The following is a 17,320-nucleotide window of genomic DNA, read 5'->3' as shown; positions in this document are numbered from 1 at the left end:
GGGAGGGGAAAAAAAGAGGACCTGATGCAGAGGGCTTAAGTGGAGAGCAAATGCTTTGAGAGTGATTAGGGCAAAGAATGTACGGATGTGCTTTATACAATTGATGTATGTATATGTGTGGATTGTGATAAGAGTTGTATGAGCCCCTAATAAAATGTAAAAAAAGAAAAGAAAATGATTAGGGCAAAGAATGTACAGATGTGCTTTATACAATTGATGTATATATATGCATGGATTGTGATAAGAGTTGTATGAGCCCCTAATAAAATGTTTTTAAAAAAAGAATAAGAGTTCCTGGGGGTCAGTGTGGGGGAGGAAGGGTATAACGGGGAGCTGATATCAAAGAGTTCAAGAAGAAAGAAAATGTTTTGAAAATGATGGTGGCAGTAATTGTACAAGTATGCTTGATCTAATTCAACTGTGGATTGGTATAATATCTGTAAGAATTTCCAATATAATGATTTTAAAAAGAAAGAGGCATCAAAGAACAAAAAATTATATCATTGTGTGCTCACCTCCATGATATGATCGCTGAAGACAAATGGGTGCGTAAGCAAATGTGGCGAAGAAAGCTGATGGTCCGCGGCTATCAAAAGATATAGCATCTTTTTATCGGCTGCTTTCAGGCAGTAGGTCAGCAAACTTTTCTTCCTAGTCTATTTCAGTTTTCAAGTTCTGCTGACCCTTTTCCAGCATCATAATCGCATGTTGTGACTATGCAAAAGGTGCACAGACAGGGAATCAAACCTGGTTGTCCCATATGGAAGGCAAGATCTCTCAATTCTGAAAGACTGTGGGAACAGTTTTGTAATTCAGCTCCGGTAGGATTAAAGCAATGTCATTTAGTTCTCTCATAATACTGAACACAGAGAGTTGCTAAGACATTAAATGAACTAACATTGTTCTGGACACCATGTCTGATTCAGAGTATCCACTCAGCCAATGTCATTTCCTTCCATGTAAATTTGCCTTGTCTGTCTCTCTATACTTTGATGATCAAAGCAGTGCATGTTACTTGTCCTTGTCTCACCAGTATCTGCCTGGCACAGGGTGGGTGATTAAAATGTGTTCCACAAACAGGACATTCTGAAAATGTCACCCGGAAGAGACTCTGACAAGCATCTGGAATTAAAGACATTGGAACATTAATCAAAGAGTTTTTCCTTTGAATAAAAATGCACCATTTAAAATGATTTTCAAAAAAGAAATTGGGCAGAGCTTTTGAAATACGTTGTATGCAAGTGCTCAGAAATGGAAGTGGACAAATATTAACTTTGAGGCAGGTCCAAGATTGAACCGTCATGAATGTTCACTTAGAAGTTTAGATTCTTCCCCACAAATCTACCAGCCCCCCAAAAAGCAAGTGCCCGGGAGAGATGGTCCAGGCACAACTCCTCATTGGTCTGGCAGAAGCTTCACTGAGAGAGCCTTTTAAGAAAGTGAAGGGTAAGTCTCCTTTGTAAGAAAAATAAAGCTTGGGATGTCTATGGTCAAACAAACAAACAAACAAACAAAACGCACCATTTATATTTTAAAGGGAAAGAAATCAATAAGATTAAAAATGACATCAAATGAAACAAAAACAACAAATGATGGAATTTTTGGTGGTGAATAAGAAATTTATTTCCAAATTTTAACTAAAATGGGGGCCTCTTTCCAGTTATCAGAATTGAAAATAGTAGATGTTTGCTTCCCTAGCCTCTTTGCCACCCCTGGTTTGTCACTTCGTTGTGCTGTGGTGAGTTGCATGTTGTTGTGATGTTGGAAGTTATATCGAGTACCTGCAGGGTCACCCTTCAGGAGAGACTCCAGGTGAACCTTCCAGACTAGGAGTAAGGAAGCTGTAGATCACTTCTGAAAGGTTAGTCACTGAAAACTTTATGAATAACAGCAGGATATTTCATGATATCGTACTAGAATATGAGACCCTCATTATGGAAGGCATTCACAATATGATTGGTGAAGAACTCTCTCCTCAAGTTGAGCCATCCTCCATTAGCTGATGAGGACCTCCATTAGCTGATGAGGCACAAATCCAAATGAAAAAAGAAACAGCCGCAAACCTATGTTATCAGAACATATAATGTGTGACTTGTGAATCTTGGACTCACTGCCAAGATTCAATGCCATCGAGGCGATGCTGAATCACAGTGGCCCGATGGCACCAGGGAGAACTGCTCCTGGGAGTGTGCACAGTGTCCCTGGTGATGGGAGGAGGAAGCCCGTCTTTCTCTTGCAGAGTGGCTGGTGGTTCCAAGCTGTCACCACTGCCCACTGCAGACTAACACATGAATCTTGGAAGTCACCAAATATTAAATGTAATGAATAAAAAGCAGCATTCTTAGGCATCCGTGAGCTGAAATGGGCTGGTCTCAGCCATCTTGAATCAGACAATAGAATGGTTTACTATGCTTGGAATGACAAATTGAAGAGGAATGGTTTCACTGTCATCATCAGAAAGAACAATTCAAAATCTGCCTTGAAGTGCAATGTTGTCTGTGATAGAAAACATTCATGTACTTACAAGGAACAGCACCAATACAGCTATTAATCAATTGCAATAACCAATGATGGAGAAGTTAAAGAACATCACCCACCCACTACTTCAGTTTGAGTTATACATGTAGTCATACGGCATTGATTTTTATTGGTCATTGGGATAGAAAAGTTGCAAATAAAGAGAAAGGATCAGTAGTTCGAAAATATGCTTTTGATGGTAAAAATAATGCTGTAGACGCCGTGATAGAATTTTGCAAGACCAATGGCTTAAAGAGCACTATTGGTCGTGTGGAATAAGCATTGGGGTGCTATGAATGTTAGATTCTTTTGTCAGCTTGAAGGTACCTGTGTAGAGGTAGGGGTGGAGTCCAACCCGATGATGCCTCCTTGGGATTGTGGCCTTTTTGTAAGAGAGACTTTGAAGAGGATGGATCTCCCTCTTGCTCTTCACTTTCCTTCTTGACTGAGTCTCTTGTCTGGGGCCAGTGGCCCATGCGGCCTCATAAGGGCAGGAGCTGTTGCTGCCTTGCCATGTTTCCATGGCCCTGGATCCATTCTACTCTGTACCTACTGCCAGTGGCCACCCGATGCTCACTGCTCCTTCCTGTTTCACATCATCCAACAGCAGCTATTTGAGTCTCTCCAGCTAACATCTGACCCATGGACTTGAGTTGGAGTAGTCTGGGAAAGTTTTTTATATAAAATTATTTCTTGACATAAAGTTTTTCTTACATATATAAAGATTTCCCTGATTTTGCTCCTCTAGAAAACTCATCCTAAAAGCTGCTAATTCCAAGTTCAGCTGTTCAAAACCACCAGCTATCCCAAAGGAAAATGATGAAGCTTTCTGTTCCCTGAAAGAGTTAATGTCTGAGCAATCCTATATTGAGTTGGTATAAGTCAAACAACTCAATGGCAGTGCGTTTTAATAAGTAATTAATGAGATAATGAATTTAATAACTTATTAATTGCAAATGCCTTTTTTCAAAAACATAAACTGTAACTGTACTCATGGACTTGGCCAGATAGAAAATATATGGATCAGATTTATTTTATTGGAAATAAATATTGGAAATTTATTTTATTTATTTATGGAAAGAGACAAATGCAGAAGCCCAATATAATCAGTCAAAACAAGGGTTGCTATGAGCCAGTATTGACATGGCAATGCCTAGCAACAGCATATGAGTCAAATTCAGGGGGAAGGGCTAGGCTGAAGTTATGAATTGGATTTCTATGGTATATCGGTGGCATTTAACGTCATAAAATTAGATTGAGATTGCTTAGAGAGTGAGTTTGATATTTTTTTTGAAAGAGATCATTTTATTAGGGGCTCATACAACTCTTTTTACAATCCGTACATACATCATTTGTGTCCAGCACATTTGTACATATGTTGCCCTCATCATTCTCAAAACACCTGCTTTCTACTTGAGCCCTTGGTATCAGCTCCTCATTTTTCCCCTCCCTCCACAATCCCCCTTACCCTGAACCATTGATAATTTAGAAATTATTATTATTTTATCACATCTTACACCATCCGGTGAGTCTGATATTCTTACAGTAAACTTCATTATGAGAATAGATTCCATCAGAGAAAACAAACAAATGTACCTGATTACATGAGCAAACCATGGTCTTGGATAACAACAAGGTTTTTATCTTGCTCCTCCAAGAACATACTTATATCCAGTTGTTTAAGCAGTATTCCCTTTATGCATCATCATATTTTTATTCTGAATGGGATCATTTGAATCAACATTCATAAACACATACTGTAATATCCCCTAAGCATTTGGTAACATACCAGATAAGCATACAAAAATGAATTAGATTCTTGCATGTATGAAAGATGCCTCTGAAAGGGACATTAAAATAACAATAACTACAAAAAGATAAAGAGGTAAAAAGGGTCTTATACAAAGAAAACTTTAAAATAGTTCTTCAAAAACAATAAAAGAGATGCAAACGGAAGAATGTCCTACACTAATGGATAGGAGAATTTATCTATCTATCTATTTATTTATGTTAATAATTTTATTGGGGGCTCTTACAATTCTTATCACAATCCATACATACATACATCCATTGTGTCAAAACATATGTACATTTGTTGCCATCATCATTCTCAAAATATTTGCCTTCTGATTGAGCCCTTAATATCTGCTTCTCATCTTCCCCCTCCCTCCCCACTCCCCCCTACCTCATGAACCCTTCATCATTCATAAATTATTATTTTGTCTTATGTTATACTGTCAGACATCTCCCCCTGCCTTCTTCTCTGCTGTCCCTCCCCCAGGGAGGAGGCTATACCTAGATTCTTGTAATCAGTTCCCCCTTTCTACCCCACATTCTCTCCACCCTCTAGGCATCGCCACTCTCACCACTGGTCCTGGAGGAGTCATCTATCCTGGATTCCTTGTGTTTCCAGTTGCTCTCTGTACCTATGTACATCCTCTGGTCTAGCCAGATTTGTAAGGTAGAATTGGGATCATGATAGTGGGGGGTGGGGGGTAGGAAGCATTTAAGAACTAGAGGAAAGTTATATGTTTCATCCTTGCTACCCTGCACCCTGACTGGTTCATCTCCTCCCACAACCCTTCAGTAAAGGGGTGTCTGGTTGGCTACCAATGGGCTTTGAGTCTCCACTCCGCACTCACCCACATTTTCAATGATATGATTTTTTTGTTGCTTGATGCTTGATACCTGATCCCTTTGACAGCTCTTGGTCACACAGGCTGGTGTGTTTCTTCCATGTGGGCTTTGTTGCTTCTGAACTAGATGGCAACTTGTTTATTTTTGAGCCTTTATATAAGATCAAGTCGCTATATCTTTTGATAGCCAGGTACCATCAGCTTTCTTCACCACATTTGTTTATGCACACGTTTGTCTTCATTGATCATATCAGGGAGGTCGGCACCCACTGATATGATTTTTAATTCTTTGATGTCTGATAACTTGTCCCTTCTACACCTCGTGGTCAGACAGGCTGGTGTGCTTCTTACATGTGGGCTTTGATGCTTCTCAGCTAGATGGCCACTTGTTTATCTTCAAGCCTTTAACACCCCAGACTCTATTTTTTTTTTAAATAGCTGGGCACCATCAGCCTTCTTCACCACATTTGTTGGGAAAGTGTGCATCCTGGAATGCCAATTTAATAGAACGACAGGTTCTTGCATTGAATAAGTACTTGAGTGGAGGCCCAATAGGACAATTTAATAAAATAAAAATGTCAGAAATGCTGAACACAGTTTATAAATTTCAATGTAATTCTGATCCAAGTTCCAGCACAATTCTTTAAAAAAAATGGAAAAACAATTCACCAACTTTATAAGAAAAAGAAACAAATGCAAGATAAACAAACACTATAAAAAACAAAGTAGGGAGGCTTTAATTTTTATTTCAAAGCCTATTTTACAGCCATGGTTGTCAGAAATGCTTGGTATCGTTATGACAAATATGTAGACAAATGGATTAGGAGAGTGAACCTAGAAATACAATCAAGTACCTACAGACACCTGGTTTTGGGGAAAGACATTAAGTGGAGAAGAGATAGCCTTTTCAATAAATGGTGCTGAAAAATTTGGATCTCTCCCTGAAGAAAAGAATGAAAAGGGATCAAAGAGAAACCTGTATACAAAAATGAACTCAAAATGGATGAAAGAAATAAATATAAACCCTAGAAACTGAAGGGCCCTAATACTAGGCATACATTTCATACCAAACAGTGCAACACACACAAAAGAAGACAAAATATAGAGCTGGGGCCTTCTTTAATCACAACACCCGTGTGGATCCAAACACTTATTCAATGAGTAAGAAAGAACCCATATTTTGGGAAAAATATTTGGCAATGATATATCAGATAAAGGGATAATTTTTAAAATCTATAGAAAACTACAGCATCTTGATACAAAAAAACAATCAAAATATGGGCACAAGACATGCACAGATCAATCACTCAAGATGATATAGAAATGGCCAACAGTCATATGGAGAAAAGTTCACATTCATTAACTATCAGAGAAATACAAGTTAACATACCAATGAGATACTGCCTCAAACTAATAATTTTATCAAATAAAAAAACCCAGAAAATAGTAATTACTGGAGAAGATGTGGAAATATTGGAACAATCATACATTGTTGATTGGAATTGGAAATTATACAATCACTATAGAAAACAGTTTGGTGCTTCTTTAAAAAATGCAAATACAAATAATTTATGATCCTGCAATCTCTTTACTTGTATATATCCTAAATAAAGAACAAAATATGAATGGATACATGCATACTAATGTTTATTGCAGCAAAATATATCATAGCAAACAAATCGAAATGATAAAAAAACCTTGTCTATTGGGAAATGGATAAACAAACTGTGGGACATGCATTCAATGGGATATTGTGCGTCCTTAAGAACGATTTGCCTGTTGAACACTTCATGATATGAACAAAATTGAAGGACAGAAATGTTCATTGATTTCATGACACCATTATTATAAATGAAAACATGGTTTTCACATCAAAGGAACAGTCTTTGCACACTATGACCAGAGGGATGGAGGTGGAGACAAGATGGTAAGGAGGGAGGGTGGTTAAGAAAAGAAAAAAGATATTAGCCACAACAATAAGAATAATGAACAGCTGCTGAGGCTGCTTATGTATAACCAAACACCTTGATTGGAAGGTGCATGGGACATCCCAGGCCATTCACCTAAAGTCATGTTTAATACTTGTATTATATCTTCTAGTTCCTGGCTTGTAAGTAGCCATGCCAAGCATAGGAATTGGTGTCTATTCACCTGGAATAATAGAAAGAAGGATAGTCAGGCATAGGAAGAGAAAATGGAATATATGGTCAATTTTGAAGGAGGGGCAGTGAGTTAAACATTGGGCTGCTAACTGAGAAAGCAGTAGTTCAAACCCCGTCGCCATTCCTCAACAGGAAGATGAAACTAGCTGCTCCCGTAAAGATTTGTAGTCTCAGAGCCCCCACTGAGAACTTATACTCTGCCCTATAGGGTTGCTATGAGTTGACATAAACTCTATGGCATTAGATTTATTGTGAATAAGTGAACATTTACAATATTCTATTAAACACTTCTTATACACTTTGCTTCATGTTATTGTTTGGGATCCCCACAATATAACATCATCTATCTAATTCTTCCCTGTGTCCTGTCTCCACACCTCTTTCTTTTCTAATTCTTCTGACCTTTGTTCTTGGGTAGGTGCTGGCCTTTTGATGGCAAATGATTTATTTTTCTAAAATGTGCATTCCACCCTAGTGTTAATATTTCTCATATAGACCACTTGTTTGGGCTGAAAATTGAGGCATGTGAGCTCATTTCCAGACTTGAAGGGCAACTCAAGGCCATAGTCCTGGGGGTTCCACCAACCTCTATCCATCAGAAATACTGGTCTTTTTGTATGCAACAACTTAAGTCAACCTTGCCCTGGCACGCTCTATTCAGCCCCTCTTCCACCCCACTCGTGCCCCCAATTTTCCCTTTTAGGATATTGCCTTTCCCTTTGGTCAAGTTGATACTTACCTACCCTTTATTTTATTACTTCCCTTTCACCCCTGCCCATCTTATTTCTGATAGCCAACAAAATCTGTTTCTTATGGTATAAAAGCATTGTCTAATGTTTTTTCATATCAGTAGTCTCATACAATACGTATCCTTTTATGATTAGCTAACTTAATTTAGCATAATGTCCTCCAAATCTATCGATATCATGGCGTGTTTCACAATTCCATGCCTATTCTTTTGTGATATGGAGTATTCCGTTGTGTGTATATACCAAAACTTATCCTTTCTCCACACGTGATATTTAGGATGCTTCTATCTTCTTGCTGTTCTAATCATGCTGTGATGACCATGGGTGAAAACAGGTACTCCTGCTGTATTCTTTATGGTGGTAGGGTATGTACCAAGTAGTGTGATTTCTGCGTCATTTGGTATTTTTATTCCCAACAGTTGAGGAAGTTCTAAACTGCTTTCCACAGTAGTTTTACTGTCTTACCATCCACATAGCAGTGTATGAGCATTCCAATCTCTCTGCACCCCTCAAGCATTTATTATTTCCTTTAGAGAAAGAATATTTTTCACCTTTGCTATCATTGTCAGGTTGCTTTGATTTACATCTCTCAGGTGGCTAGTGATTGCAAACATTTCTTCAGATATTTGAAACACACCCGAATGTCTGCTTTGATAAACAGCCTTTTCATGTCCTCTGCCCATTTTTTATAATTGAAAAAGAACATTTATTAACTCTTTAAAACTCTAATCTTAGTAAACCTTTGGAAACCATAACAACCTTGGACTAATGGTCTCCCTTTTACGGATGTGTCTCTGGCGTTATCTTGTACTTGTCCCATTTAGAGTTTCAAATATCTGAAGAAATGTTTGCAATCACTAGCCACCTGAGAGATGTAAATCAAAGCAACCTGACAATGATAGCAAAGGTTAAAAATATTTTTGGTCTAAGAAACTTTCCATAAAATATGATCTGTGGCAGATCAATATATCCTAGTTACTGATGGAACTCCTGAAGTGGGATTGGAGGCTATGATTATGTTAGAGGAGCTTACAATACTGGTCCAGGGGCTTCCTGAGATAGTCAGAGCATTACTCATGATTATATGACAACCCCCCAACCCCACAACAATAGGTGATCTCAATCAAACACACATCCAGGTATGCCCCCAAGGGAGAATGTCCCTTTCTGGTTAGGTCCCAGAGGGGGTGGTGGAAGTAATCTACTTCCCAATGCAATCTGTCCAAGGGGAAGTTTATTCACATACTTAATCAATGGTCAGAGGGAATTCAACAGAAACTTAATCTGAGTTGAGGATTCTGCAAATAGAATTTTGGCTTTCACTGTCATCCACAACCTTCTGAAAAGCCGGTGCTCAGAATTTAAACCGTAATACGATTCCCTCCTTTGATCATGGATTTTATTATTAATAAACCTTGAATCACAGAGACTGGTGTGCTCCATCCATGTGAATTTAGTTGACAACTCACTTAGATGGCTATTTGCTTTAAGACAAACCTTTAAGACCCAAGACTCTAGTCTTTCTGATTGCTAGGCACCATCAGATTTCTCCATCATACTTTGCTGTAGCACCCATTTGTTCTGTGATCACTTCCTGACAGCAAATATTGAGCAGGGCCATATCATAAGAACTAATTGTTCTTATATTAGGGCTCATGATTTAGCACTAGCTCAAAATTGATTCAGATATCTAAAATGATGTATATATATATATGTATACATATAAAAAGGGATATATATGTATGTATATATATCCCTAGTCCACTTTAGAGGCAGCATTATCAGCTTGTTGAGAAATAATATAAGTAACCTCCGTGAGACATTTGGTAATTATAATAATAACATCATTAATTTAAGTCTCTGGAATAGAATGAAGTACTAGTGAAAAAAGAAAACCCAGATGAAAAACAAGTGAATGGACACTGTCAACCCAATTTTAATTGCTATTAATTTTTTTCTTGGTGAGGTCTTTGTATTTTCTACAGATTTTGACTATGTCTTTAATTTTCTTTACCCTTTCTTCCTTACAGGGAGGGACTTAACTTTTCACTTTAGCCATTCATAAGCTACCTTGGTTATCTTTAACTCTCGTATTCCTCCAGCATCTTCTGCCACCGTAGTTTTTGCTGACCCCTCTCTTGTTGTATATTGCCTTTCTCTTAACGCAGGCTAATATGTATCAACCCCGGTCTAGCCGGTATTTTCCCTCTTCTCTCAAATCGCTGCTAACCACCAAAGGATATTTCTTTTAGTGGGTTCATCTTTTCCTGAATTTTTCGACTAGTGACCTCATATAATATTTTCTGTTTGTGATAGACTTAATTCACTCTGCATAATGTCTGCAAGTGTTTTGCAATTTTACTGTTATTCTTTAATGAGAAAAATGGGCTTTCTACTCTAAAAAGTTACAGTCTACAAAACCCATAGGGGTGATTTCTACTCTACCCTTCCGGGTTACTATGAGTCAGCATCAACTCAATGGTAAAGATTTGGTTTGGGGTTGAGGATATGACACAATTTGGTTTTGCATTCATTTAACTGTAGCCTTGGTGATGTAGTGGTTTGCGTTGGGCTGCTATCAGCAAAGTCAGCTATTAGAAACCACCAGCTGCTTGGTGGGAGAAAGCCAGGGCTTTCGACTCCTTTTAAGAGTTGCAGTATCCAAAACACACAGGGACGGAGCTGCCCTGTCCTAAAGAGTTGCTCACAGCAGCAAGGGGTTGTTTGTCTGTCTGTCTGTTTATCTATCTATCGTTTGATGTTGTATGAAAGCCTCCCACAGTTATTGTAGGACTGTATATTTCTTTCATCAATTATGTTAGGGTTTGCTTTATGTATTTAAAGGGATTGTCATGGGGTGCATACACCTTTATTATGGCTGTGTCTTCTTGTTCAATCGACCCCATGCTCATTTTATGATGTCCTTCTTCATCGCTTAGACTCGTTTTTGCCTAAAACTGATTTTCTCAAAATGTATTCTTGACTTTTTAGTTGCCATTATCTTGATATAATTTTTTAATCATCTTTGATTTTTAGTTTGTTTTTGCCTCTGTGTTTAAGATGTGTCTCCTGTACACAGCATACTGATGAGTCCTGCTTTCTGAAAGAGTATGCTACTGTGACTCTTGATTGGTACATTAATCCATTTACGTGCAGTGTAATTACCACTGAGCATACATTTATTGCTGTCATTTTGCTGAGTCTGTTTTTGGTGGGGGCGATTGCTGAGTTTAGCTCATATGACAATGTGTTTTTAGGTCCTCACCCACTGGCTCCCGGTGGCTGTTAGCAGAATGTGGGTGTGCACAGATTTCTGTGTGCTGTTTGTGTAGCACTGTTGAAGGCAGCTTTGGCTAATGTGGTCGTCTACCACTGAGCAGGTGGTACAGGAAGAGATAGTCGCCCTTGCCTAGTAGGTAATGCTGCCACACGTTTGACTGTAGTTAGACCACGTTGATACTGTTACTTTCTTATTCTGCCCATGGTGAGTGGAACCCATTGTCAGTTTGCTGTCCTGATCTAATGCCACTTGCAAAGTTTTAAATGGCGATGCTGTGTCAGGCTGGTTTATAATTAACTCACCTTAGCTATCTCTTCTCTCATGGCCTTTATTTAGTTTCTTCTCCCTGGTCAGTATTCAATCTACTTCTTCATCCTTTTCTATGAAACTCAAGATTCCAGAATTATCATCGGTGTCTGTTTCATTTGGTATCTCATATCTTTGTTGTAGAGGGTCTGTTTAGCATGCTTGCCTAGTTTTTCCAACTTGTTGGTGTCTCCTCCCATTTTTCAAAGGAATCTCAAACACAACTAGTATTTCAGAAGTGTTATAGGTAAAAGACTCAGTAGTAGAACTAAGCAGTTATACTTCCCATTGCTTTTATACTGATGGCTAATGTGAATTTGTTACTGCTACGAGGCTCAAAGACAACAAATCCTGAGAATTACTTTAGCAGCTAAGTATTAATCACAGTAACCAATTCCAATTTTTCTTTGTCTTTAAAATTCTTATTTTAAAGCCAGTATTAGAACAAGTCAGACATTCAAATAGTAGGCCTGCATCCTTAACCCCTGGCAAGTTCTGGTTGGATTTGGACAGACCTCTCTGGAAAATCTGGACTTCTTATGTTCTGGAAAATAAAAATGCTGGCTGGGTCCCAGTCCCCAATTCAAGATGAGGGTAATTTGTCATGAGAGGGTATACTTTAAAATTTATGTGAATATTAGGACTACCTGATTGAAAACTGTAAAAAGAAACCCCACTAGATATAAAAATGGAAAGATAACTCTTTGATATTTGTTACCATAGATGTATGTAGTAGTCATTGTTTTTCACTTGCTTTCTTTGGTCAAAGGCAAAGCCTATAACGAAAATCATGATGAAGGAAAAAGGAACCTTAGCTTTGTTTAATTAGTTTATTTATAGTTTTAATTTTAAATGATCTTTATTAATAATGAGAATGTGATAAGATAAACAGAGATTTAGATAGAATGCTTCCATTAAATTTAATGGCTATTTGTGTAGTTATAATATAAGCATCTCATCATTGAAATTAATATATCATACATACAGTACAGCTCATCTCTAATTTATTTTCACTTCCCAGGTTTTTAATTACAATTATGTTACTGTATAACTATAAGCATGCAAATGAAATTTATATGCATGATATATATCATGCATATAAATTTCAAATAAAAATATATATTTTTAATCATTCTATAGAGGGCTCATACAATTCTTATCACAATCCATACATCCATTGTGTCAAACAAATTTGTACATTTGTTGCCATCATCATTCTCAAAACATTTGCTTTCTACTTGAGCCCTTGATATCAGCTCATCATTTTCCCCCTCTCTGCCCACTCCCCACTCCCTCATGAACGCTTGATAATTTATGAATTATTATTTTGTCATATCTTACACTATCCAACATCGTCCTTCACCCACTTTTCTGTTGTCCATCCCCCAGGGAGGAGGTTATATGTAGATCCTTATATTCTGTTCCCCCTTTCTACCCCACCTTCCCTCCACCCTCCCAGTATCATCACTCATACCACTGGTCCTGAAGGGATCATCTGTCCTGGATTCCCCATGTTTCCAGTTCTTATCTGTACCAATGTACATCCTCTGGTCTAGCCAGATTTGTCAGGTAGAATTGGGATCATGATAGTGGGGGGAGGAAGCATTTAAGAACTAGAGGAAAATTGTATGTTTCATTGTTGATACTCTGCACCCTGACTGGCTCGTCTCCTTCCCAGTCTCTTCGGTAAGGGGATGTCCAGTTAAATACAGATGGGCTTTGGGTCCCCAGTCCGCACTCCCCGTCATTTAAAAATGATATGATATTTTTGTTCTTTGATGTCTGATACCTGATCCCTTCTACACCTCATGGTCATACACGCTGGTGTGCTTCTTCCATGTGGCTTTGTTGCTTTTCAGATAGATGGCTGCTTGCTTACCTGAAAGCCTTTAGAACCCCAGATGTGATATCTTTTGATATCCAGGCACCATCAGCTTTCTTCACCACATTTTCTTATGCACCCATTTGTCTTCAGCGATTGTGTCAGGAAGGTGTGCATCAAGAAATGCCAATTTAGTAGAACAAAGTGTCCTTGCATTGAGGAAGTACTTGAGTGGAGGTCTAATGTCCATATACATGAGATATTTTAAAGAATATTAGAATAATCTTTGAGCATGTGAGATGCTTTCAAATTGTATAGAAAAGTGTTAATAGCAACATATACATTAAGAAACCACGTGTCATCTGAAAATAATTGCTTTGTACAGACAAATAAATAAAGACATTATGAGAATAAACATCTTTTATGCAGACCTGGTGAAAGGAAATCCCAATGCATGTCATGAATAGATATGTTAGTTTAGTTGCTAATGGCTGGTGTAACAAGAGAGGTTGCATGATAGGCTTTTGAAAGATCAACAACGTTTTCATAGCAAAAAATACCTTCTTTTGGACAGGATAAATGATGAATATACATGGGAACGTCACCAGATTGGACACACATGAATCAACTATTCTACATTTATGGAAAGAGAAAATGAAGAAGCTCTATATCACCATTTTGAACAAGGTCAGTCATTGACTGCAGAACTGACTTATTGACTATTAATTGTTACTTGAAAGTTCAAGTTGAAGATAAAGAAACTGAAAAGAAAGTCATGATACCGGAAGTACAACCATGATTACATCCCAACTGATTTTAGAGATAATCTCAAAAATAAATTTGATGCATTGTACCATTAGTGACAAAGGACCAGATGCTAAAGTTAATTAGAAATAAGAAAATAACTATCCAGGAAGCTGAGAGAACCCCAAACAGTATGAACTACCAAGAGAAAAAGTGTGACATAGTATAGTCAAACATTCCAATATTAAGGACAAGGAAATAATTCTGAGTGCAACCAGTGAGGTTGGGGAGACTGTAGGGGGGGATTGGACAACAGTCATATATAAAGGAACACCTACAATAAGCTTAGATTTTTCTGAAAATTGTGTAGGCATATATATAAATTCTTGAAAGAAAATACTCAACAACAGCAGCAGGCAAGCCAGAGATTAACATACAAGACAATTCCAGGAAAAACCAACACACTCAAAGTGGTATCCCAAACAGTGCAGAGCTACAGGATGAACAAGAAATGAATTGTCTTTTCTTCACGTGCATGTGAGGTGATTGAATACACCGTGCTTGAGTACTTGACCATAGTACTTCTATTTAGTTTGGGGATTTTTTTTGTAGTGATGGCCTTGTTTTTACAAATTAATTTAATTTCTCCTTGTCTGGAAATGCACTTATTTCTCCCTTATATCTGAATGATAATCTTGCTGGATATAACATTTTTGCTTGGAAATTTTTTCTTTCAAGAATTTATATATATATATATATATATATATATATATATATATATATATATATGCCTACACAATTTTCAGAAAAATCTAAGCTTATTGTAGGTGTTCCTTTATATATGACTGTTGTCCAATCCCCCCTTACACTCTCCCCAACCTCACTGGTTGCACTCAGAATTATTTCCTTGTCCTTAATATTGGAATGTTTGACTATACTATGTCACACTTTTTCTCTTGGTAGTTCATACTGTTTGGGGTTCTCTCTAGGCTGAAAGAAAAGAAATAAGAAAGTACTCTTCTGAACCTGATTTGGATTTGGATTTCTGGATGCTCCCTGTCTGATATTGCTAATTACTTACATGTTATAATAATGTTGTTAGATAATTTCTATATTCCGTTGTGTCAACTTTCCTTGCAGTGGACACAAATATGGCTCTCTTCCAGTCAGTTGACCATGAAGCTGTTTACCAAACTTCTTGTCCAAGATGAGTGAATGCATCTAGCACTGCAGTATTTTTTTTATTTTAAATACACTTATTTTATTATTGTATTAAACCACTTTGATTCTTTTTTTTAGTTTTTTTTATTTTAACAATTTATTGGGGCTGATACAATTCTTTTCACAGTTCATACATATACATACATCAATTGTATAAAGCACATCTGTACAGTCTTTGCCCTAATCATTTTTTTCTCTATTCTTCTTTTACATTTTATTAGGGACTCAAACAACTCTTACCACAATCCATACATATACATACATCAATTGTATAAAGCACATCCATACATTCCCTGCCCCAATCATTCTCAAGGCATTTGCTCTCCACTTAAGCCCATTGCATCAGGTCCTCTTTTTTTTTCCCCCCTCCCTCCCCATTCCCCCCTCCCTCATATGCCCTTGGTAATTTATACATCGTTGTTTTGTCATATCTTGCCCTATCCGGAGTCTCCCTTCCCCCCTTCTCTGCTGTCCCTCTCCCAGGGAAGAAGTCACATGTGGATCCTTGTAATCAGTTCCCCCTTTCCAACCCACTCACCCTCCACTCTCCCAGCATCGTCCCTCACACCCTTGGTCCTGAAGGTATCATCCACCCTGGATTCCCTGTACCTCCAGCCCTCATATGTACCAGTGTACAGCCTCTGTCCTATCCAGCCCTGCAAGGTAGAATTCGGATCATGGTAGTTGGGGGGAGGAAGCATCCAGGATCTGGGTGAAAGCTGTGTTCTTCATCGATACTACCTCACACCCTAATTAACCCATCTCCTCTCCTAAACCCCTCTATGAGGGGATCTCCATTGGCCGACACTTGGGCCTTGGGTCTCCACTCTGCACTTCCCCCTTCATTTAATATGATATATATATACATATATACACATACATATATATATACACATATATACACATACATACACACATATCTTTTTTTTTTTTGCATGATGCCTTGTACCTGGTCACTTGGGCACCTCGTGATCACACTGGCCGGTGTGCTTCTTCCATGTGGGCTTATTTGCTTCTGAGCTAGATGGCCGCTTGTTCACCTTCAAGCCTTTAAGACCCCAGACACTATCTCTTTTGATAGCCGGGCACCATCAGCTTTCTTCACCACATTTGCTTATGCACCCATTTGTCTTCAGCGATCCTATCATGGAGGTGTGCAGTCAATGATATGATTTTTTGTTCTTTGATGCCTGGTAACTGATCCCTTTGGGACCACTCGATCACACAGGATGGTGTGTTCTTCCATGTGGACTTTGTTGCTTCTGAGCTAGATGGCCGCTTGTTTATCTTCAAGCCTTTAAGACCCCAGTCACTATCTCTTTTGATAGCCGGGCACCATCAGCTTTCTTCACCACATTTACTTGTTCACCCACTTTGGCTCCAGCCGTTGTGTCGGGAGAGTGAGCATCATAGAGTTCCAATTTAATAAAAGAAGGTATTCATGCATTGAGGGAGTGTTTGAGTAGAGGCCCAAGGTCCTTCCGCCACCTTAATACTTGACCTATAAATATAGACACATAGACCTATTTCCCCATCCTCCTATATATATTTGCATGTACATGTCTTTGTCTAGACCTCCATGAATGCCCTTTGACTCCTAGCTCTTTCCTCCATCTCCCTTGACCTTCCTCCTGTCCTACTACCATGCTTCATCGCCACCTGGGCTAGAGTATACCTCTTCTCTAAGCAACCTTACCCTTGATCATTTCCCACCAGGTCTGCCACTCCCCCTTCTCTACCATTTGGGGTCCCATGTTTTTCCCTTGTCCCTGGGTTTGTTAACACCACTTCCTTCCCCCCCCACCCCCCCACCCCAAGTCCCCCCGGAACTGTCGGTCCCAGCACCATAAATTAAGTGGATTCCTGCCCCTCCCCCGAAAAGA

At 38.5% G+C, this 17,320-nt stretch overlaps 1 long non-coding RNA gene across 2 annotated transcripts in view; it reads left to right on the top strand.

Annotated features, from left to right (window-relative positions):
- The window catches only part of LOC142442690 (uncharacterized), a 133,247-nt gene that overhangs the window by 46,728 nt on the left and 69,199 nt on the right, over positions 1 to 17,320 (top strand). For both annotated transcript variants that reach the window (XR_012783456.1, XR_012783457.1), the window contains exon 2: positions 14,047 to 14,159. This is a non-coding gene — a long non-coding RNA (uncharacterized LOC142442690). The remainder of the gene's footprint in view (positions 1 to 14,046; positions 14,160 to 17,320) is intronic.

This window comes from Tenrec ecaudatus, chromosome 3, assembly GCF_050624435.1.
Source record: "Tenrec ecaudatus isolate mTenEca1 chromosome 3, mTenEca1.hap1, whole genome shotgun sequence".
In the NCBI taxonomy this organism is placed as follows: Eukaryota; Metazoa; Chordata; class Mammalia; order Afrosoricida; family Tenrecidae; genus Tenrec; species Tenrec ecaudatus.
The sequence above is the reverse complement of the archived record's forward strand: the minus strand, read 5'-3'. Positions and strand labels throughout refer to the sequence as shown.